Source organism: Canis lupus, chromosome 8 (assembly GCF_048164855.1).
Source record: "Canis lupus baileyi chromosome 8, mCanLup2.hap1, whole genome shotgun sequence".
Classification (NCBI taxonomy): domain Eukaryota; kingdom Metazoa; phylum Chordata; class Mammalia; order Carnivora; family Canidae; genus Canis; species Canis lupus.
The window spans coordinates 33222804-33246347 of NC_132845.1; the positions used below are offsets into that span (position 1 = coordinate 33222804).

The 23544-nt window shown below is 35.4% G+C and overlaps 1 protein-coding gene and 1 pseudogene across 1 annotated transcript in view; one reads left to right on the forward strand and one right to left on the reverse strand.

Annotated features, from left to right (window-relative positions):
• NTNG1 (netrin G1) overlaps positions 1-23544 on the forward strand; it is a 316142-nt gene that overhangs the window by 14766 nt on the left and 277832 nt on the right. The gene's annotated exons all lie outside the window — the stretch shown is intronic.
• On the reverse strand, positions 18710-18983 carry LOC140637587 (LYR motif-containing protein 4 pseudogene; annotated as a pseudogene).

Sequence of the window (23544 nt, forward strand, 5' to 3'; positions counted from 1 at the left end):
TACTCTAAAACTCTACTTGGTTTTTAAATCTGGTTACACTCAACCTTATTTCCCATTACATCCCATTAGGACTCTGTGGCACCTCCAGGGGACTAGCGATCTGATTGGCAGGGGACTACCGCATTTGGGTTGAAGCTCATTGACATAGCATACACAGTATATGGGGGTGGGGTGCTTGGGAGGGAGCTGGGAAAGATTATTGTGGGGCTAATAAAACTTAAAACCACATCATGTCACTAAATGTTCAGATAGCGTTCTCTATGTGTACAAGTGCCTCAGTCTCTGATGGGCCGATGCTTCACCAATAATCCAGGCTACTGAATGCAGGGGGAAGTGGACAGAACATATATAGCACATGCAAAACCAAGAGGTGGTAGTGAGGATCAAAGTAAAATAACACGTGTTTCCTGCCTCCATTGGAAGTGAAGAAGAGTCCTAAGCCAGATGAATACAAAGTAGTGTGTACTCAGATGGTGGGGGAGCAGAGAAGCAAAGCCAGCACTCAGAATTTAAAGACGAAACATTATTTTGCTGCATATCAAAGGGCCACTTGGAGAATAATATGTGGTAGCCAAGTGCCTAATGCTACACAGTGTCTGAAAAAGACAAAAAGGCTGGGTGGGGCAGATTCAAGCACAGGGTTTAGATGACAGCCTCGTGGCCTGGTTAATGGTAGAATGACCTTATATCTGGCAGGGTGGAAGAGGAGCAAAAAACTGTAGAACCTGATGAGTTCGACCTATATATGTGTGCATGTATCTTATATATAATGTCTTATAGTATATCTTATATATAATAAATATATCTGTATGTATATTTTTTTGAACTTAATCGATGGTGGAGTATGCTGAGTAAGATAAGCATGGCTCATCTACTTGGAGCTCCAATTTTGCATAAAGATTAGGGGAAGCATTTAACTGAATGCACACATGCAAGATTTTTAAACATGAGAAAATAATAAATGCTTGCAGTGGATCACTTTGAATTACCTCCTCTTGTTGCCCAAGGAGTAATCTTGTTTGTTCTCAATCAGGAGAATATCACTTGAAAGGTATAAAAAGCAATCTCCTGAAAATACTATAGCCCTTCAGGCATATTGTCCAGACTTTGGTTGGGGGAGGGGCTTGCTCTTCCAGCTTTGGGACTGTACATGGGTCTTAGGCTGACATCTTGATCCTCTGACTTTGAGGACTAGTGTCATCACACAGGAAGTCCCTCATCTCATGTATTTTTTCCGCAAGGACAAGCAGAGGACGTTCCTCTTGGTTGGAATAGTTTGTGCTTCTCTCCACTTATCTTGATTCCACCCATCCTTCAAGGTCTATGTGAAGTTGGTTTCTCTACATTTGCTTTCTGCCAATTTCAGCTCATACCATTTTCTTGACTGTCTGTATGTTAGCCCTGCCTATGTACTGCACTATATGGCATCATTTAGCACTTACTACATCCGATTGATTAATACACCCACATGCACATTTGTTTCATGTGTTTATTTATCCCAACTCTTTATCTGGATCACTACTCTTTTTTTAAATGATTTTATTTATTTATTTATTTATTTATTCATTCATTCATTCATTTATTTAGAGAGGAAAAGAACGAGAGCACGCGCAGGGGAAGGAGCAGAGAGGGAGGGAGATGAAGAGGAAAAGAATCCCAAGCAAACTCATGCTGAGCAGAGAGGTCTCCTCTAGGCTGGATTTATTGCTTTTCTACCTCATAGCATTTACCAGATTCCTAGGCAATAAATAAATAATAACATGTTTTTAATTGATTAATTGATCAGTTGATTGAATATAGTATTTTTCTAGAATGTTTTCTATTTCTTGAGAACTTTTTAAATGAATGTATTTTTTCCCTCTGCAAATTAAGAGACAACTACAAAAATTTAGCTACTGCACTTGGGCAACTAATGATGTTCTCAAGAGAGATGGGAGAGGCAAAATCTCAGTGTTCATGAGGGATTTTCAAATTCCATTTCTAATTGAATCTTTTAAATGTATTTTCCCAAATAGAAAATTTGGAAAAAATAGAAGAGCTTAACACACAACATTGAAATAATTTTGCCATATTTCTTACAAATTTTTCTCTCTAAATATATATATTTTATTTTACAAAGTTGGAATCATATGACATGCATTTTTTCTTTTTTTTCATTTACTACTCCAGTTTTAGCATTTACTTGTATCATATATTCTTAGAACATATGATTTTTATAGCTATAAAAATCCTATTATGTGGATATACAATATTTTTATTTAATTATCCTCTCACCTTGACAGCTTATTTATTCTTCTATTGGTTATATGCGTGATGAATAGATATCAGCATGTAGTCTTTTTTATCAAACATATCGTCCTTCTCTCACATTTGAAACCTCCCATATTAAACACACATGTTTTTAGATTGTTGAGCTCATTGTATTGTACTTAGCTGAGGCTAAAGAGTAGGGCTATATTCTTGTGTTCTCAAGGATGGAATCATTACTGAATGAAATGGACGTTCTATATGTAAGTCATGAGGATTGAAATGAGCATGTGTGACTTAGGTAGGTCCCTCTCTCTCGGCCTTGCTTGCTTTTGTGTGTACTTGAAGAGCTTCTAGATACAGAAGGAAGACAGCTTCAGCCACAGAGTAGAGAGCAAAGTCAGGGGACCTCTTTAGGAGCAACAAGCTAAAGATGAGCAAATCACACCTTGTAAACAGTGTTTGTGGCTTTAAAACTTGCTTTAAATTGATCCACAGCAAGAAAAATATTTTATATTGCAACTCATTAAACACACTATCCACATACACAACCAATACAAAAAGCTTCACAAAAAAGTACTTACCCTTCCTATGTGCTATGCTCTGTGATACTTTTTTCCTCCTTTATATTACTTTTTCATCTTTAACAAATAATTGAAAATTATATATTGATGGTGATCTATAGTTTTTAAGTAGGATTATTTTTGAAATTTTGAATACAAGAATAATGATAAAATTATTCTTATTGCCGCCACCTTTTCTGCTAAGGTGATAACTTCTAACATTTTGCGTTGAGAAACTGAGATATTGGAAGGTGAAATGAGACTGAGTTTTTCAAAGATGTATTTTTTGGTTATTTACTAAATAGATTTTTAATATGCTTCTTGGCCATTTACATTTTCTTATTCCTGAAACACCTGGGTGGCTCAGTGGTTGAGTGGCTGCCTTTAGCTCAGGTCATGATCCCAGGACACCCCTCCTCGGCACCCCCACTCCCCCCCCCCCCCCCCCCCCGGCAGAGAGCCTGCTTCTCCCTCTGCCTGTGACTCTGCCTCTCTCCCTGTCTCTCATGAATTTTAAAAATAATTAATAAACAAAAAAATAACTTTTCTTATTCCTAATTGTAGTTGTTTTTGCAATTTTTGCCTTTTTTTCTAATTTTTCTGTTGAAACATTTACATAAAATATGTTAATTTGAGCCTTTTAAAGAGACACTATTTTTTGACAGTTGATTAAGTTAAAATATGAGTATCTTTTTTTTCCAGAAGAACAGTCTTGTTTCAGAGATTTTTGTACGCCCTTCATTTTGTGGAAACTTTATGTATTCTTGCATAGAATTTTGGTGGCAGGGAGCCATCATCTAAGGGCTGAGAAAAATTCATCAAAGTGCCCCCTCACATCTTTTGTTCCTAATGTAAGAACTTGGAAAAGTTATCGTTTGCCCTAAGTGAAACACTCATTTTCACTTAAAATCAGCTCTCTGGAAACAGCTGCATACTGAAACGTTCATTGTATAAAGTGGCTGGTATGAAATCTGCTTTGGTTTTAATTCACCAAACCAATGGGCAGACCAGTTTTTCGTGTGCCATTTTTAGGTTTCAGAATTTCTTTTCTTACAAAAGGGGAAAGTGATGAAAGTTGTTTCACACGCATAATATTGGAAAAGAACTTACTGAGATTGGCAGGTTGTAAGTTTCTTCTCATCTTTCTGGGAATAGATAGATTCACATAGTATCAGTTCCATGAAAATTAAAGATGTGAGCTAAGGAAGAAGCCAGAATTGGTTTTCATTCTTTGACCTACTTTGAAACTGACTTCTAAAATATTAAATGAAGAATTGAGCTGGATATTGCTTCAGTACAAAGAAATAGCCCCTTTCCTTCCAGAAGGCTGAAGTCCATTGAGAGGTCTAGCAGCTCACATTATAATCAGGTCATGTCTGAATGGTGATTTTTCACCATTCCATGTAACTTTTTGTTTCTTTCCTGTTATTTTCTTTTCTTCTCGGAAATGATAAGATGAAGAAATCAAATATGTTTCTGATCAGCTATGTCTCAGGGGAGAGGAGAATTCAATGTTCATGGTCAGGTCAACATAAGTTGCATAAGAAGCTGTGTGCGTGATAGAGAAAGTGAGCTAGTGGGCAATCTGAGGTTGGCTGTGATGCCTGGACTGCTCCTTATGGATTTTGATTTCAAAAATTTGAAGACTAAACATATCCACAATGTTGGGGAGTATCATCAATGTGTCTACTGTCTGACTCGGGATAGCATTCTGTTTAGTTATCACTGGAGTCAGTGCTTTACTAGTGCCTAGCACAGTGTGAAGCATATAGGAGTACTTACTACATGCTTATTGAACTCAACCTATGCTATATTTTTACAAATAATGTTTGTAGTTGATATTTATCAAGAACTTACATGGTGCTATGCACCTTACTAAACAGTCTTTGTTCGTTCATGTCTTCAGTCATATCATTATCCTTATTTAACAGGTGGAGTAATAGAGGCAAGCAGTTAAATAACTTTTCCAACTAAGTAGTGAGAACAGGATATAAACCCAGGCAGTCTGACATGCATGTCCTACTCTTAAACCATTCCATAAATTCCACCCTAATTTCATTTGCAGTATGTGGGATAAAACCATCACGAAAACCTTTTTAAAAATCACATTTATGATTTGGACTATGAGCACAATACTATGATTTTGTTATTTAAAAAGCCTTTTATCTGAAATAACCTCAGAAAATTGGATTCTGTAAACAGAGTGTGTGGAATGTTGGAAATACACATTATGTGATGAGTGTCTTCATTCAGGGATAAGAGAACCAATCAACAGTGTTTGTTTCCATTCCTGCTTTCTTTTCCATTAACGTGTTCATATAAATGGAAATAAGCTGTTAGAAATCATACAGAGCGGAGTACATATTGTGTTCACCATCTAAAACCAGAATAATAAGTCAGCAACTGTTGGCTAGTTAACAAAACCATATTCTTGTGGGGGAGGTGTTGAGAAAAGTAGTTAGCATGATGCTTCTGATTTTTTTTAACAGTATCAATAACAACTGTTATATAGCCAACTGCCTCTATGCTCTCTCCACTCGGTTGTCTAGTAGGCATTTTAAACCTAACACATTTATTATAGAACTCCTGATTTCTTCTCCCCAAATGGATTTTGCCTGTAGTCTTTCCCATATCTATAAACAGCAGCTTATATTTATCTAGTTGCTCATGACAAAAAAAATCTAGGAATCCTCTTTAACTCCTTTATGTCCCTCACAACATATATCAACAAGTCCTGCTAGCCACACCTTCAAAAATCTATCCCAAATCAGATTACTTTCACCTTCTCTACTGCTGACAGCCAGGTCCCAACCAGCTTTATATCTAGGCTAGACCCCTGCAGTATTTCCTCACTGATCTCCTTGCTTCCAAACTCTTGCCCTGTTACTAAGTTCACGTATATTTTATATTTTAACATAGCTCATAATATGCATATAATATAGAAATACACATATAAATATATTATACAAATATAAAATATATAATTAAATATTATCTAATTATACAATATGATTATATAATATACATATAAAATTTTTAGTATCTGAACCAGTCAGGTCCCTTCCTTGTTCAACTTCTTCTCCGATTGTTGCATCCCATTGAGAATTAAATCTGAACTCTTACTACTGCCTGAAAGGTCCTATATAATCTGGCCCTTGAAAGCCTCTTTGATGTCCACTCTGATCACTCCCACCTTGCTCAGACCAATCTGCCTGCAACATCTTGGTGTTCCACATAAATCTAAGTTTATTTTTGCCTTGTTGTTTGGATCCACATTCTCAAAATCTTCCCACAGCTCCTTCCCACCTTTTATTCAAGTCTCTGCTTAAAAAAACCTTTGTAAAGAAGCCTGTCTGACCACCTTATTTAAATAGCATCTCTTTCACACTCTTTATTCCTTTAGCCTGCTTAATTTTTCTTCATTGAACTTATGGTAGAAGGTGATATTCAAACTATTTAACTACTGGGATAGCCTCAACACGACACAATCAGAAAAAACATCAATGGGTATGCCTTACTGGGTACCATCTGACTAACCTCAGTTCTAATGATTAGCTATTTATTGTATTTTATACCGCTCATTTATTTATGTCTCTTTTGTCCTCTGCAATATAAAATCCAGAGGGCAGGAGCTTTGCCTTGTGTCTGTGCATCCTAAGGCTTAACAAATATTTACTGAATGAATGAATGAGGTGCTAAAACAGAGATATGTTAATTTTATGACAGCATTCATATCAAAGATTATTGCTTTAATACACACATGGTCTTTACGCTATTTAGGCTATATTGGAGAGCCTTAATCTTGAAAGTATCATAAGCATTTTTTTTTTAGTTTTTTAAACTAAAAGTATATAAAAAATATAACAAATATATGTACAATCACCACTTAAAATTAACAATGATGATGTTATATTGTTTTCTTTTTTTTTTTTTTTTTAAATTTTTTAATTTATTTATGATAGTCACAGAGAGAGAGAGAGAGAGAGAGAGAGAGGCAGAGACACAGGCAGAGGGAGAAGCAGGCTCCATGCATCGGGAGCCTGATGTGGGATTCGATCCCGGGTCTACCAGGATCGTGCCCTGGGCCAAAGGCAGGCGCCAAACCGCTGAGCCACCCAGGGATCCCTGTTATATTGTTTTCATTAGGATTTTATTTTTATTTTTTTTTTCATTAGGATTTTAAAAAATAAATAAACATTACTGACTGAGTGGAAACATCTTGTTTCCATCACCTGGTCCTTTTCTTGTCTCCCTTTTCAGAGGGAACCAGTATCATAAAAGTGGCATATTTCCTTATAGTCCATATTTTTATATTTTTTATATGAAGCTTATATATTCATAAACAACTTATAGTTTTGACTTTGGATTTTTTAATGTTGCCATCTTGAAAAACACTGTAACTTTTTCATTCAGCTTTATTTTTGTAAATTATCTGTTTGATCTCTATGATCTAGTTCCTTCATATTAAAATGCTATCTATCCCATTGGATAAATATATTCTTCAATTGCGGGAATTTAGCAAGTTTTGTTTGTTTTTAGTTTTTTGTAATTATAAGCCGCTCCACAAGAAACATCTTCGTACCGAGATCTTGGTGCTTGTAAGCAAGAGTTGTGTTTTTTTGTTTTTTTGTTTTTTTGTTTTTTGTTTTTTGTTTTTTGTATATCTGGGTGCCAAGTGTGCACCCAGAAGCCAATCCATGGGCTATAGAGTATGGGCATTTTCATCAAATGTAGTTACCACTTTGCATTCCTACCAACAGATTATAAGAGTTCTTTAGAGTCTTGTGTTGTGTTGTTTACTCATGTGTTTCCTCTTGTTATGTAATGAAATATATTTAAGAAATTGTAGTGTTTTTTTGAAATTTATTTATCTATATGAGAGAAAGCACGAGTGGGTTGGGGGTGGGATGGGATGGGGGGAGGGGAAGAGGGAGAGGAGGAGAGAGAATCTCAAGCAGACTACATGCCCAGCATGGAGCCTGAATCAGGGCTCAATTTCTTGACACTGAGATCATGACCTCACTGAAACCAAGAGTCTGTTGCTCAATTGCCTGAGCCACCCAGATGCCCCTAGAAATCGGTTCTTTTATTGCCTTAGTTGTCAGGACACTCATAGTTGTATTTTATAATATATCATAGCAACCATAGTTAACTCAGGATTTTTGATAAAACTATACATTTCATGGCTCTTAATCTCTCATCTTTGTTTTAATTATTTAATAATTTAATAATAGTTTAATTATTTAATAGATAAAAAGTCACTTGGAAGTTGTATGAACATCACTAATGAATATTTATAACGGCGAATTGACAGGAGGAAGTGTGAAATTTGCAGTACTAAATATTGAGTTAAACTATAAACAAACTTCTTTGACTAGATCTTTTTTACAGAAACTTAAACAAATTTTAAGAGTAATATCTTGCATCTCGTCACCTAAATTGAAAGGTATAGTTTGACCTGTACAACTTATACAAAAAAAAAAATCACAGCTTAAAAATTATTTGTAATATTTGTATGTATGTGATCTTTTTTCCAAAATCACTGTTTTCATTACTGGAGTATAACAATAGCTGATGGTGCTTTTAAACTGGAAGTCTCCTTGCTTACTTTGCAAGATGATATATAAATATTGCCTCATCCATCACCAGAATGACTTGTCTCCTAGATGAAAACCTGAGGGTGATGTGTAACTGTAATAAATTTGGGCAGCAAGAGAAGGGTTCCATTTCCAATTAAAACCACAGCCAGGAAGTTTTCATTTATACTGACAATATAGTACACTGTGGGTACATATTTTATACATTTGCTTGTTTGTTTGGGACAAATTGGCATGGTTTTAGGAGTAGTAACTGTACTGTAAAGGAGTAGCTTTACACTTCTTTATGTCCTCCCAAGCAAGAGTCAATTGCCCCTTCTAGACAGGACGTTTCTGGGAACCGTGGGTCTTAGACATTTAGAACCAGTTATCTAACTTGGGAAAGTGCATGCCTTTAGAGATATTTTATTGGATTCAAACAGTCTGTACAAGTTCTAACTTAATCAAGTTATTTCACTTTTTTGTTTTGAGGGACAGTAAAATAATGATGTACTTAGCAAAGTGCCTGGCACATAGGATATCCCAAGATATTAATAATCTTTATCGTTGTGATTATCATTTCTGTTGATAAAAAAGTTAAAGGCATTATGATTCTCATTTTCTACTTTGAAGGAATCTTCTGAATGTTTTCCTTTTAGTTCCCATTTCTGTGAACTGTCTGGTCTTTCCTGATGTTACTAATGGTATCTAATAACTAACTGCTTATGAGGTTCTGGCTCTAAGCCAGGTATTTAAAATCAAAATAATTTCACAACTATGGTTTTAAAATAAATGATATGTATTCTAAATAACACAGTATTAAAATAATCATTCATGGATGCCGTGGCATTTGCATTGAGATTATAATGGATCAGTGTTTTAACAAATGCACTAGACAAGTCTAATGACAACATGACTGTCTAAAAACAAAAAGAAAATGTCAATAAAATAAATAACTATATGAAAATAAATAAAATTTTATTTTATTTATGTTTTTAGAGAGAAAGATAGCATGCATGAACAGGGGGAAGGGCAGAGGGAGAGGAAGAGAAAGAATCTTGAGCTGCGCTCCAAGCCCAGCGCAGAACCTGACACGGGGCTTGATCTCACAACCCTTAGATCATGACCTGAGCCAAAACCAAGAGTCAGATGCCCAACTTATTGAGCATCCCAGGTCCCTCTGAAAGCTCATTTTATTAATCAGCTACTGGAATGGGCACAATGTGTTGTCTCTTATGGATGTTTTGAAACAAAAGAGAGAAATTAAGTATGGGAAATGAAAATGCTGGATCCCAAATCAATTTTTGTGGTTGCTGTATTATCCGCATTATCCCCTTCCTCAAAAGCCGCCAGCAGATCTCTACCTCCAACCCAGTCCTGATCAACAAAATGAAACATTATTAATTGCAGCCTTATTTACAGTAACCAAGATATGGAAGCAACCTAAATATCTAACACTGGGTAGATAAATGTGAGATATATAATGGAATGTTTTTCAGCCATAAAAAAGAATGAATCTTGTGATTTGTGACAACATAGATAAACCTTAGCGATCTTATACTAATAAAATGAGTGAAGTAGAGAAAGACAAATATCATATGATCTTTTTCACATGGAGAATCTAAAAGAGAAAGAAAAAAGAAAAAAAAAAAGTCTGTAGAAATAGAGAATAGATTGCCAGAGACTAGGAATGGGGGAAGGGTAAAATGGATGAAGGGGGTCAACGGCTACATAAAACTATATACATAAATATACATTATAATGTATATTTATATTATAAATATAGTTAGTTGCATGGCAACTATAATGAATACTACTGTATCACATGCATGAAAGTTGCTAAGAGAGTAGATCTTAAAAGTTCTCACCACAAGAAAAAAAGTTCTGTAACTATGTACAGTGACAGATGTTAACTAGACTTATTGTGGTGGTCCTTTTGCAGGATATATAAATATCGATTTATTATGTTGCACACCTGAAATTAATATAAGGTTATGTGTCAATTATACGTCTATTAAAAATAACATTATTAAGTGAAAGCTAGATCTGTAATTCTACTTGCTCCCATCATATTTTAGTATACATGGTCCTTGGATACAATGTGTTAAATTAGGGCAACCAGCAAGTTGTGTTACCAAAGCTATGGACTGCGAATTAGGAAGAGGTCCTGTTTCCAAGGAATTCATCCTTGCACCATGGCTTAAAAGGGAGAAAATAGGTTAGATGTCAGCCGCCGTCTACTACTTGGCATGGCTTCTCTGTGACGGGCACAACCTGCCCAGCTGTGTTTGCTAGTTTTGTGCGTTATGCAGATTTCACAGTTATAATCTGATCTTGTTTGTTTGTTTGATCTCATACTGCATTTTGGAATGAACACCACACATTGCAGAATAAGCTGTTGCAAGCCATAGGGAAACTTTATTTTATGGTATTGGGTGACAGAAGTACAAGTGTTAGTAATTTACCCAATTTATCAAATACTTATTGAGCATCTGTTATGCACAAGGTACTGAGCTAGGGTTGTAAAGATGAGCAAGACAGACACCTTTTCCCGACACTGTGAAGCTCATGAACAAAGGGAGGAAGAGACGCATGAGCCCAGGTTACCAATAATTACTACTGTGATGAATGTTCAAAGAAGAAATTAAAGTCCCTGTGAGGGCATGTAATCATAATGCTGGGGGTGATAGGAAAATAAAACTGATTCTTCTTCAAGAAAGTCTGGATGTTGTCAAGTGTTGGATTTACTCAATGATGTTATACGTTTAGCTTATATATTCTTAGGCCTAATAAGCATATAACTTTGTCATTGAAACTCCTACAGTAAAATGACGTCATCATCGCAAGACTAGAAATTTAACCTCGGCCTCATTTCCTCGTATTTTTAGTACAGTTTAAACACAAGATTTTTTAGACTTGGAACTGCCATGTGGTAGTAGGCAGTTTTCTTTAATGATGCATTTAGCACTTTGTTTTGTAATTATTGGTCACTTAACTGTCTTCCACAGTGGATCAGAAACTTCTTGAAGAACGGGGACAGAGCCTTGTTTTCTTTTATATCCCCAGCAATCAGTTTAGTGCCTGATACATAGGGGGCCCTTAATACATAACCATGGAGTGAAGCCTCTTTCTAACAGCGTGCTTTCCTAAATCTCTGCTCTGTCCATTTTTACTTTTTTTTTTGTCCCTCAATCATCTTTTCTGCCATGTTGACTCGTCTTTCTACTGTCCTTGCTATTATATTTATGATATCAAAGTAGCCTCATGCAGAATCTGGCAGGAGATGACCCTTGGGGGATATTTTGTAGGAATATTTAGTATTTTAAATATGGCATTCCCTCCAGTTCATTCAGTACTGCCCTGTGGTGGGCAAAAATGGGAGCTAATGACGACAAGCTAGCCTCTGCCTTCAAGAAGCTTTATAAAATAAACAGTTATTTCCAAAGAAGAGGAAAACAAGTGCTGTACAAGAGCTACATATAAAGAGCTGTGGGAACACAGAGGGAAGCAATTTATTCCAAACTCAGAGGGCTCAGTGGTAACTTCCTAGAGGAGGTGGCCTTTGAGCGGAGCTGTGAAGGAAGAGTAAACTGCTCTGAGAAGGAAGAAGAGAAGGGCATCACAGCGTAAGGAGACAAGCAAAGCCTTGTCTTTAGCTTTCCTTTTCAATAATTTCCTTTATGGATCTGTCTCAACAGTAACAAATGTTATGACTGTATCACCCATGAATTAATCTAAATCCTGCTCAGCTGTCCTTACGTTTCCCAGGACATAATACTGTAACATCATTTCTTACACTTGGCTTATTCTCCCACTCTCTAAGATATCAATCATTAAGCACAATTATGTAGGTGAAGGCACTTTATAACATGCAAAGTACTATATAAAATAGGGGAAAGTGCTATACAAGGCACTATAACTCTTACTATGTTATTTGCAAGCTCAGTGATCACAAATCATAGGTACTTAACAGATGATGCAGAGATTCAATTCAATAAATATTTATTGAAGCCTAACCAAGTAATTTTGGACAGGTTACCTATTTAAGCCTTCAGAGATCCAGGTTATTTAGCCTGTTTTTTTAGCATGAAGATTGACTGACATAATTAATTTTGAAACCCGTAAAACACGATATAAGAAAAAGTCACTATTAATACATACCAGACCGTTGGTTGGACTCAGGCCTTTGTCTACCAAAACCTTTGCTGGAGGGATGAGACTTACATATTTGAGATCTATAATAATACACAATAGGGCAGCCTGGGTGGCTCAGCGGTTTAGCGCCTCCTTCAGCCCAGGGCCTGATCCTGGAGACCCGGGATCGAGTCCCACGTCGGGCTCCCTGCATGGAGCCTGCTTCTCCCTCTGCCTGTGTCTCTGCCTCTCTCTCTCTCTCTCTCTCTCTCTCCCCCCACCCCCCATGTTTCTCATAAATAAATAAATAAATAAAATCTTTAAAAAATAAATAACAATAGATGATTACATATCAAAGGCATGGATACTGTCATTAAGTATCCTGGGTTTGTGTCCTTATTCAGATGTAGGAAGAGTCAGAAAGATCACAGTGAACATAGAATTCAAATACAAGCAACTTAACCTTGCTTATGTCCATAAGCTCTGAGATAGAGAGGGTCTTCTGTAATCCTAGCCCAAACCTCAGTGTTCCTTCTTCTCCTAAAGTACTCGTTTAAGACTCTATGACGTGTTCACTGGCACACTGGGCTATTGGTTTTACCATTGTTTTCCAGTTAGAGACATTCATAAAACTGCTTAAATGCCTTTTTAAAATTTGCTTCATAATGTTCCAGAACAAATCTTAATAACTTCATGAGTCTGCCTACAGCCATCCTTAAAGTGACATGAATTTATGCATGATCGCTGAGAAGAACTTTATTCTGAAGGAATCTATCTGTAAATGGATAGATCAGTGTTACATTTTTCCCAGTTTATCTAACATTTGTAAAATACAGTATTATTACATATAATTCATTATAATCAGTGTTAAATTCCTAAAGTGTCTGAAGTTCAAGTCCCAGGTTAATCATACTCAAAATTTATATTTGTATGAAAAATAACTTAAAAATGGTCTCATGCCTCTTGAGTAACGTTAATGCTCATATCCAGGTGGGAAAGCCCCATTTTGTAAATGCGAAAGCTGAGATTTGAAAAGGTGAATGACTTGCTCTAAGTCACAATAACTAATAAATAATCGCTGTTGAGTTATCACAGATTTGTAAAGTTAATAGTAATTTTTATTGAGCTTTCTCTACCAGGCATTGTATAAGTATGTAACGTGTAAATTTAATCTTTGATTGAAAGCTTGAGTGGATTTAGGAAGGATGTAAATATTTTGCCCTTGAGTTTTCATCAGAGTTTTTCAAAGCCATACTTTTTTTTCTTTTAATGGAAATATCTTTCGTTAGTTAAGTAAGCACTTGGCAATAGAACTTTGCAGTCATTATTGATGCTCCTTAGCTTGGGTTGTCATAAAGCCTATGAAAGGCTTTCACAGAAATAATGCTGGAACAGATTCCTCTGGGCTCCGTAGGATCAGAGGCATTGGGCTATTGACAAATTGATACCAGAAAAGAACTTTGAGATCTCTGGAGAAAGGGTAGCCTGCAATTTCACAGTATAACTAATGGGAGCTTTACTGTGAAAATAGAAGATTATGCATATAGTTGTAGTCTGAAATGAGGAAAGCAGTTCTCGAACATTGCTTCTGCTGGATTTTCTTTCCGTCTTTTCTTGAATGGAAGTCCACAATTATCATCGGAAATTATGGGTAAAGTTCTCATTTCCCTTTTAGAATAATGTCAAGGGGAAAAAAAGGCCTCAATACTAGATTCTAATATAAATAATTTTAGGAAGCTCTGAATTCATGTTTATAGTTTAGTAGTTACTAATCTAGAAAATAGATGTTTGGGAGATACATCCAATCTCTATGTTCGGGAGATAAATGCAAATCGTATTCCTCATTAATATTCTGGACAGCGTTAAATGTCTCTCTCTCTATAGAAACTTGCAGTATCTTTACTTTAACTTGACCACCTGCTTCCTCCTTCACCTGCTCATGAGCAGCTTTGCTCCCTTGAGGAAAATAGAAGTGGAACGACATTGAGGTGACATCTGCCAGGGTCAAAAAATAAACTCAGTAGTAAACCTATTTTAAAATCATTGTCTTTTGAATTTCAGCCTGGATGAATATAAGAATAAGCACATTATATAATCCCCCCCCCATATTTATAGCAATATCTTTGCTCTCTGTACTGTCTCCCTGAATCCTCCAATCTTGGTACAGGTCTGTCAGTCTCTCAACCACAGGAGGGCTGATTGTAGAAACGACCAGCAACAAAATCGTTAGAATTATCTTAAATACAAAATTAACCAAATGAACTAATTTTAAAGATGCATCATGTTTTTGCTAGCTCCAACTTGCCAAAACCATCACGAGGTCCTCCATATATTCAGGCAGACCTTTCTTCCTTCCAAACCCATACCCACATTTATTGGTATAGCAAAAATAAAATTAACCATTTCAAAGAATTTGATCTAGACGTGTATTCTTTGACCCCGTAGTTTATGTATCAACTCTGTTTTCTTGGATTGGGTAGATTTCAGAGTATTTTAGAGCTTTTAATTAAAGTATAATTAATGTACATTGTCATATTAGTTTCAGGTGTACAATATTATTCAACAAGTCTATATATTTCTCAATATACATCAAGATAAGTGTACTTTTAATCCCTTGTATCTATTTTACCCATCTCCCACCCACCTGCCCTCTAGCAACCACAGTTTGTCTTCTGTGTTTGAGTCTGGCTTTTATTATTTTTCCTTTTGTTGTTTTTTAATTTCCACAGTGTGTGAAATCATATGGTATTTATCTTTGTCTAACATGTCTCAGCATTATACCCTATAAGTCCATCCATGTTTTGTAAATGGAAGATTTCATTCTTTATTATGGCTGAATAATATTCCATAATATATATGTATAATATTCCATATATATACACACACACACACACACACACACATATATACCACTTTTTTATACACACCACATCTTTATTCACCTATCAATAGATGCCCTGGTTACTTTCATATTGTAAATTTTTTATTGTAAATTAAAAAAGCTATTGTAAATAATGCTGCAATAAACATAGGAGAGCATATATCTTTTTGAATTAGTGTCCTCATTGTTTTTTGGGTTGTTTTTTGGGGGGTTGGCTAAATACCCAGTAGTAGAATTATTGGATTATATAATAGTTCTATTTTTAATTTTTTGAGGAACTTCCAAACTGGTTTTCGCATTGGCTATACTAATTTGCATTCCCACCAATAATGCTTGAGGGTTCCTTTTTCTACACATCCTCACCAATACTTGTTGTTTCTTGTGTTGTTTTTTTATTTTAGCCATTCTGACAGACGTAAAGTGATTTGTCATTGTGGTTTTAATTTGCATTTTCCTGATGATTAGTGATGTTGAACATCTTTTCATGTGGCTATTGGCCATCTGTATGTCTTTGGAAAAATGTTTATTCAAGTCTCTGCCCATTTTAAATTGGAATTTGTGTATGTCTGTGTTGAGTTGTGTAGGTTCTTTATCCATTTTGGATATTAACCCCTTATCAGATGTATCATTTGCAAATATATTTCCCAATTCAGTAGGTTGTCTTTTTGTTTTGTTGATAGTTTCCTTTGCTGTGCAAAAGCTTTTATTTTAGTGTAGTCCCAGTAGTTTAAATTTGCTTTTGTTTCCCTTGCCTAAGGAGACATACCTAGAAAATGTTTCTATGGACAATGTCAAAGAAACACTACCCAATTTTTCCTAAGTTTTATGGTCTCAGGTCTCACATTTACATCTTTAATCTGTTATGAGTTTATTTTTGCATATGGTATGAGAAAATATGTCTAGTTTCATTCTTTTGCATGCAACTGTCCAGTTTTCCCAGTAACATTTGACACTGTCTTTTCTCCATTGTATACTTTTGTTTCCTTTCTTATAGATTAACTTACTGTAAGACTGGGTTTTTTTCTGGACTCTCTATTCTATTCCATTGATCTATGTGTCAAAAATGAGTGATTTTTGTACCATTACCATACTGTTGTGATTACTACAGATTTGTAGTGTCTGTTGAAATCTTGAACTGTGATAATTCCAGCTTTGTTCTTTCCCAAAATTGCTTTGGCTATTCATGATTCTTTGTGGTTCCATATAAATTTTAGGATTATTTGTTCTGGTTCTACGAAAAATGTTGAATTTTGATAGAGATTACATTAAATCTGTAGATTGCTTTGTGTAGTATGGATGTTTTAATAATATTTATTCTCCCAATCCATGAGTATGAAATATATTTGCATTTGTTTGTGTCATCTATAGTTTATTTCATCAGTGTTTCATAGTTTTCAGAATATAGTTCTTTTTCATATTTTTGGTTAAGTTTCTTCCTAGGATTCTTTGGTGTTACTGTAAGTGGGATGTTTTCTTAATTTCTCTTTCTGCTTCTTCAGTATTGGTGTATGAAAATGCAACAGATTTCTCTGTGTTAATTTTACATCTTGCAACTTTACTGATTTCACTTATCAGTTCTTTTCAGTGGAGTCTTTTGGGTTTTTTATATAGAGTATCATGTCATCTGCAAATAGTGAAAGTTTTATTCCTTTTTTTTTTTTTACCAATTTGGATGTCTTTAACTTTTTTTTCCCTATCTGATTGCTGTGGTTAGGACTTCCAGTACAGTGTTGAATAAAAGTGGCCAAAGTAGACTTGTCTTGTTCCTAATTTTAGAGGAAAATCTCTCAGTCTTTCACCATTCAATATTTTAGCTGTGGGCTTTACATATATGGTCTTTATTATGTTGAGATATGTTCCCTCTAAACCTACTCTATTGCAAATGTTTATCGTGAATAGATGTTGTGTTTTATCAAATGCTTTTTCTGCATTTGTTAAAATGATCATATGGTTTTTCTCCTTTCTCTTATTAATGTGATGTAACACATTGATTTGAAAGTATTGAACCATGCTATATCCCTGGAATGAATCCCACTCGATTGTGGTGAATGATTTTTTTTAAATGTATTGTTGGATTTGGCTTGCTAATATTTTGTTCAGGATATTTGCCCCTGTATTCATCAGCAATATTGTTCTCTATTTTTCTTTTATTGCAGTGTCTTTATTTGGTTTTAGTATAAAAGTAATGCTGGCTTCATAGAACAAATTTTGAGGTTTTCCTTCCTCTTCTATTTTTTGAATAGTATGAGAAAAGTAGGTATTACGTCTTTAAATGCTAGGACAGTGCACCTATGAAGCCACCTGGTCTTAGACTTTTATTTGTTGGGAGTTTTTTTTTATTATTATTATAGACTCAGTCTCATTGCAGTGATCAGTCTGTTCTATTTCTTCCTGTTCGGTTTTGGAAGATTATATATTTCTAGGCATTTATCCATTTCCTCTAAATTGTCCAATTTGTTGACATACAATTTTTCATAATATTTTATTATCCTTTGTATTTCTGTGATATCAGCTATTTTTTTCCTCTTCCATTTCTGATTTTGAGTTCTTTCTCTCTCTCCCTCCCTCCTTCCCTCCTTCTCCTTTTGATGAGTGTGGCTAAAAGTTTATCAATTTTGTTTATCTTTTCAAAGAACCAGATTCTGTTTTCATTGTTTTTATAGTTTCTATTTCATTTGTTTCTGCTCTAATCTTTATTATTTCCCTCCTTCTACTAGTTCTGGATTTCGTTTGTTCTTTTTCTAGCTCCTTTAGGTGTAAGGTTATGTTGTTTGAAATTTTTCTTGCTTCTTGAGAAAGGCCTGTAATGCTGTAATCTTACCTCTTAGAACAGCTCTTGCTGTGTCCCAAAGATTTTGGACCATTGTGTTTTCATTTTAATTTGTCTCCATGTATTTTTTTTTTTTTTTTTGGTGGGGAGACAGTTCTGTTTATTGTCAATGAGGAAACAAAGTGTGGAGGTGCTCTATATAAGTGGTGATGAGATACAAAAGAGGGGTAGGTTGGAGAGAAAGTATAATACACAGCATTATTCTGAGTGAGCCCCAGCTCTTCATTCTAACACTTGAACCAGGAAAAGAGAGCCATCATTTTTCACTAAGGCTGCAGAAGCATAGAAACCTGACTCAATTTATCAGCTCCTACAGGGTAGGCAGAGAAAGAGGCTATTCTAATACATCTTGAATACATCTTACATCACACAATGGTGATGTAAGAGGCCAGTTGTGGTTTGTTGGGAGTCCTCAAGTCCAGAGCATAATGAGTGCTGAGGACAGTCCACAGTTGCAGTGGTGGCTGGTCCCAGCTCCTTAGGTGCTGGGCTTCTCTTGATTCTCAATGATAAATTGGTCAGTCAAATACAGTTGCCAATGTGGACCTGTCAATGAACTATTCCAAGGTCTCTTTTGGCTTTTTTCACTAAGGTTTGAATTTCTGCAGTATCCTTTACTTTTTATTTTCTCTGAAGCCATGCCTTATCCCCCTGACAGCATAAATTCTGCAACTGTAGGTGATGAAATGCTTGTTCTCTCTCAGCATTGCCTAGTACAGATCTAATACTTGTGTGCAGATGGAGGCTGCCATTTTGGAAGAAAAATAAATAAAGAAATGGATCCTCTTTGAGGTGGTCCGAGTTTAACCTAACTCACAAAACTTCAGTCTATGTAACACCATAAATGAAATAAAATAAAAAGAAACAGGGCTCAGTTTTTATAGCAGGCAGGGCCTCAGCCTTGGTGAGGACTGATCCTCCATGAATTGTTTTATTTCTTTTTTGATTTCTTGGTTGATACATTCATTGTTTAGTAGCATGTTATTTAGTCTCCATGTATTTGTATTCTTTCCAGATTTTTTTCCAGAGTTTCTTGAAATGTGGTGGGATTGTCTTTATAATAATGGAATCTTAAGGGGTGTACATTTCTGTAAGGTCTTACCTTCCTGGAAGAAGGCAAGTTTATAACTGAGCAGGAATCTATGATAATTTGAATGGAGCAATACTAGTTCTGACAGGATTGGCCCTTGGGCAAACTAACTGGGCGTAGGAACAGTTCCAATTGCTGCTTATTCTTTTGCCTGGTCCTTACGACCATCCTTCATAGGATTCACCCTCTTAGTGCCTAAAGTGAGAATTGGGAACCTCTAAGGGATAAGGTCTTATAGAAATAGTTTATGCTGCTACCTCTTCTATAGATATCTACATTCTTATAGGATCACATAAAGAAGTGAATTACTATCTAATAAAATTTTAAATGGTGAGCTGTCCATTTTAGGTCAAGGAGTACTTTTTACTCTCTCTTCTTTCTGATACAACACCCAAGCCACTTTATAATAGCCTGTTGTATCAAAGTCCAACCGGAGAAGCAGAACTAGTAGTAGATATATATTAAGAAAAGTATTACAAAGAATTGGTCTATGTGATTATAGAGGCTGGCTAAGCAAGTCGGGAATTATAAGGCAGACTGTCAGAAAGGGCAGACTTGAACTCTCAGGCATGTTCTGAAGTTACTTTCCATAGACACAACTTCTTCAGGAAAGCTTTGCCTCTGGTCTTATAGCCTTTCCGCTGACTGAATTAGGCCCATCCAGACTATCTAGAATAATTCCCTTACTTAAAAGTCAACTGATGGTGGACTTTAATCACATCTATAAAATACCTCCATTAGCAACATCTAAATTAATGTTTGAATAACTGGTGACTGTAGCTTAGTGAGTTGACACTTCAGAGACTATTACATTTGCTTTTTAAGAAAACTGTTTCCAAAGCATTTAGCTATTTAGATTTCTTAGGTAAAAATATACTCTAAGACATAAAAAAAAGTACGTTAAAGGGATATTGGAGCCTAGAGAACATAAATCATTTCTCTTTTTTGGGGTGCTCTCTTTTGGGGGCCATGTCTATGTCATAATTCAAAAATTCAAGTTAATGACAAATTTCAATACCCATGCAACATTATATTTATCTTTATGATCATCTTCTATGATAATTTAATAGGATAATTTAGCAGCCTTAATGAATGACAAATCAACTAATTACAAGCAAAAATTATTGTTACTGATGATGTTGGTAAAAAAGTAATTACTTAAATGGCAGATAGAGTATCATTAAGGTTAATAACCAGATACAAACTGAACATAATTATTGATGCTGAAAATCAAAACCAGTTGGAAATGAATTAATTGGATGTACCATTTGCTATTATTTATGTTTTGTTTTAAAAACAGCTATTATAGGTCAGGTTTAGAAAACAAATTATAATTTATCAAGTAACCTTTGCTGACCCCAAAATAAAATAATAAGCAACTGTTTTTCACATTATGAAATATACCTAGGCTCTTAATTCCTATTTCTTTTTTCTTGGAATTTTTTAATGAGAATAGATAATTAATAATGGGACCATTATTACTTGTTGCATCATACAAATATTGAGTGTCTTCACCCACATTTTAATAAGACAAAATTTCATTATGTTGAAATGTAGCCTTTAGTATGTGAATAAAGTCAGATTGACTGGTCTTATTTTGTCAGTTTAAAACCAGATACATTTTTTAGCATGACATTTCTGTATTTTCAAATCAATACCATACTCTGTGCCCTTTTTAATATTTAAAAATATAAATGGCTTAGTTATTGATGTTTGAAAATGCTCAGCAAATATTTAAATTTTTTTTCTCATTATGTACATGTTTAACTACACCACTTCCTAATTTTCTCTATCCGTTCTGTACCAGCTCAGAGTTTTGGACTTAGATTCCTTCTATCTTGTAGCAAACACCTTTTTCTCTTCCCTACTGGGCTTTCACAGTCTTCTCAAAATCATTGGCAGAAAGCCCTAAAAGGAGGTTTAAGATTTGGGATTAAGTTTTTTCTTCCCTCAAGGTATCTGGCTCCCTCAAAGACGTTGGGTTGGTTTTGAGTCTCTGTACCTTGCCATTGTGTGCCCTAGCAGGGCTGTTCCCTGGCTGTTCTTTGCCAAGCTTCTGTGGGACTCTGCAACTGCCGTAGTGCTCAGCGTTAGTCACTACACACCTGCTGCATCTATCACTTTAAACTCCATTACCCTGCCCCTCATAGACAAAAGTGACCACCCGCCCTCTGAAGACTACAGTATTTCCAGAGACTCTAATGTGACAGTGATTAACCTTGTCCAAGTCAGTATGGTTGCCCAAGGCTGACTATATACTCATCACTGATTTTCTAGTCTCACATTCACATAGGGACATAGAAATACTTTTATCAACAGCCTGGATTTTTCTGGGGAAGTGGATAAGGGAGGGGAAATTGTGAATGAGAGACCCAGGACTCTTTAGAAGCAGATTTTAACTTATTCTTCAGTATCTTGCTTTCCTTCCTTTACCAACTTGACAATCTATTTTTTTTTAATTTTTATTTATTTATGATAGTCACAGAGAGAGAGAGAGGCAGAGACATAGGCAGAGGGAGAAGCAGGCTCCATGCACCGGGAGCCTGATGTGGGATTCGATCCCAGGTCTCCAGGATCGCGCCCTGAGCCAAAGGCAGGCGCTAAACCGCTGTGCCACCCAGGGTTCCCCCAACTTGACAATCTAGTATACATGCTATTTATTTGCTTTAGTGGTTATATGTTCTTTAGATAGCCATGTGACTGCTCAGCAAGAATTTTGCTTGTTTAATTCTCAGACAATTATGTGGTAGGTATTATTTTCCTTATTTGCATCTTGAGAACACTGAGACTCCAAGAAGTCAAATAGCTTTGTGTGTCATCACAAAGCCAGTACAGACTGAGGTGGGATTCATCCCTAATTCCAAAACCTATATTCTTCCAAGAGAATTCTTGGGGACTTTGCAATAATATATTAAAAGCTAACTTATAATGAATGATGACTGTTTTTGAGGCACTATTGTAAGAACTTTTAATGTGCTAACTCATAACAACTCCAATAATTAGGTAATATGTTAGCTCCATTTTTCAAATGAGGAGGGTGAAGCAGAGAGAAGTTATGTTATTGCCCAAAGCCACACAATTAGCGAAAATCTTGGCAGTCTGGTTTAAACTTTTATGTTTAAGTTGTATGCTCTGGCATAATTAATGAAGTCAAAATTCCAGAATCCAAGACTTAAAATTGTTTTGACTATACTGTCACTAGGAAAGAAAAGTGACCAGGCATTTGGTTCAGCCATTCTTGGAATGTGACAACCATTGGCTTTGCTTTTAACACTTGTCTTAAGAGGAAATGGAATTTTTGTAAAATCAATTTGATTAAGGGTTTGCCTTAAATTATAGACTGCTTTTTCCATATCCTCTTACTGGGGATCTCATAAACATAAATTCACTAGTTGATGCTTAAAAACAAACCAAAAAACCCCAAAAAACAAAAGAACCCATAAACAAACAAAAAAACTAGCATTTTAAAAAGCAATAGGTCCTTGACAGAATATTTATGGTATGTGAAAATAATTTTTCTTGGAAATTCTTAAACCAGAGAACTTGGTAGTATCTTTCTTCAATCTATATGCTATGAACTTGACTTTTGAGAACAGCTGACTTTCTAGAAAAGTCACTCATTCAGTAGAGAAGACTTTCCTGTTTCCAGATTGGTATGAAATTGGTATAGGAGAGCTCAGTAATAAATTAACTGGTCCATAAGAACATCATAATGGCTCTGTAGTAGGAATTGAAATTATACTTCACTTCTAAGCCACTATATGATATTTATCAAAGAATAAAAGTAGCAATGCTTCAAAGATTTACTGAGATATATCCAGCCAGGATGCTTTTTTTCCAGTGCACCTTAAAAAATCTCCTCAAATTCACTATTCTAAGAGTCTTTTCCATTTTCTATTTTGTTCCTTTACCCCCCTATGCTCTTTTATTTTATTTTTCTAGAGTTGGATACAGTATAGTCTAGAATACAGAAAGACTTGGGATTCTTTAGAAATACTAATTTCCAAGCCTTGGTTGAAAGGGATTGGTGTTTCTCTTTTTCAGTAATAGGTAAATTAAATATCCTATACTTCAGTTTATTTGTTTTTCTTTGCTTGTTTGTTTGTTTGTTTGTTTGAGTCAGTGTTTCTTTGACAACAAAATATGACCTGCAACACTGCTTTTCCTGAAACCCACATCTTTCAATAATGCTCCTGCACACCTGCTACCTTGGGAGTAAAGGT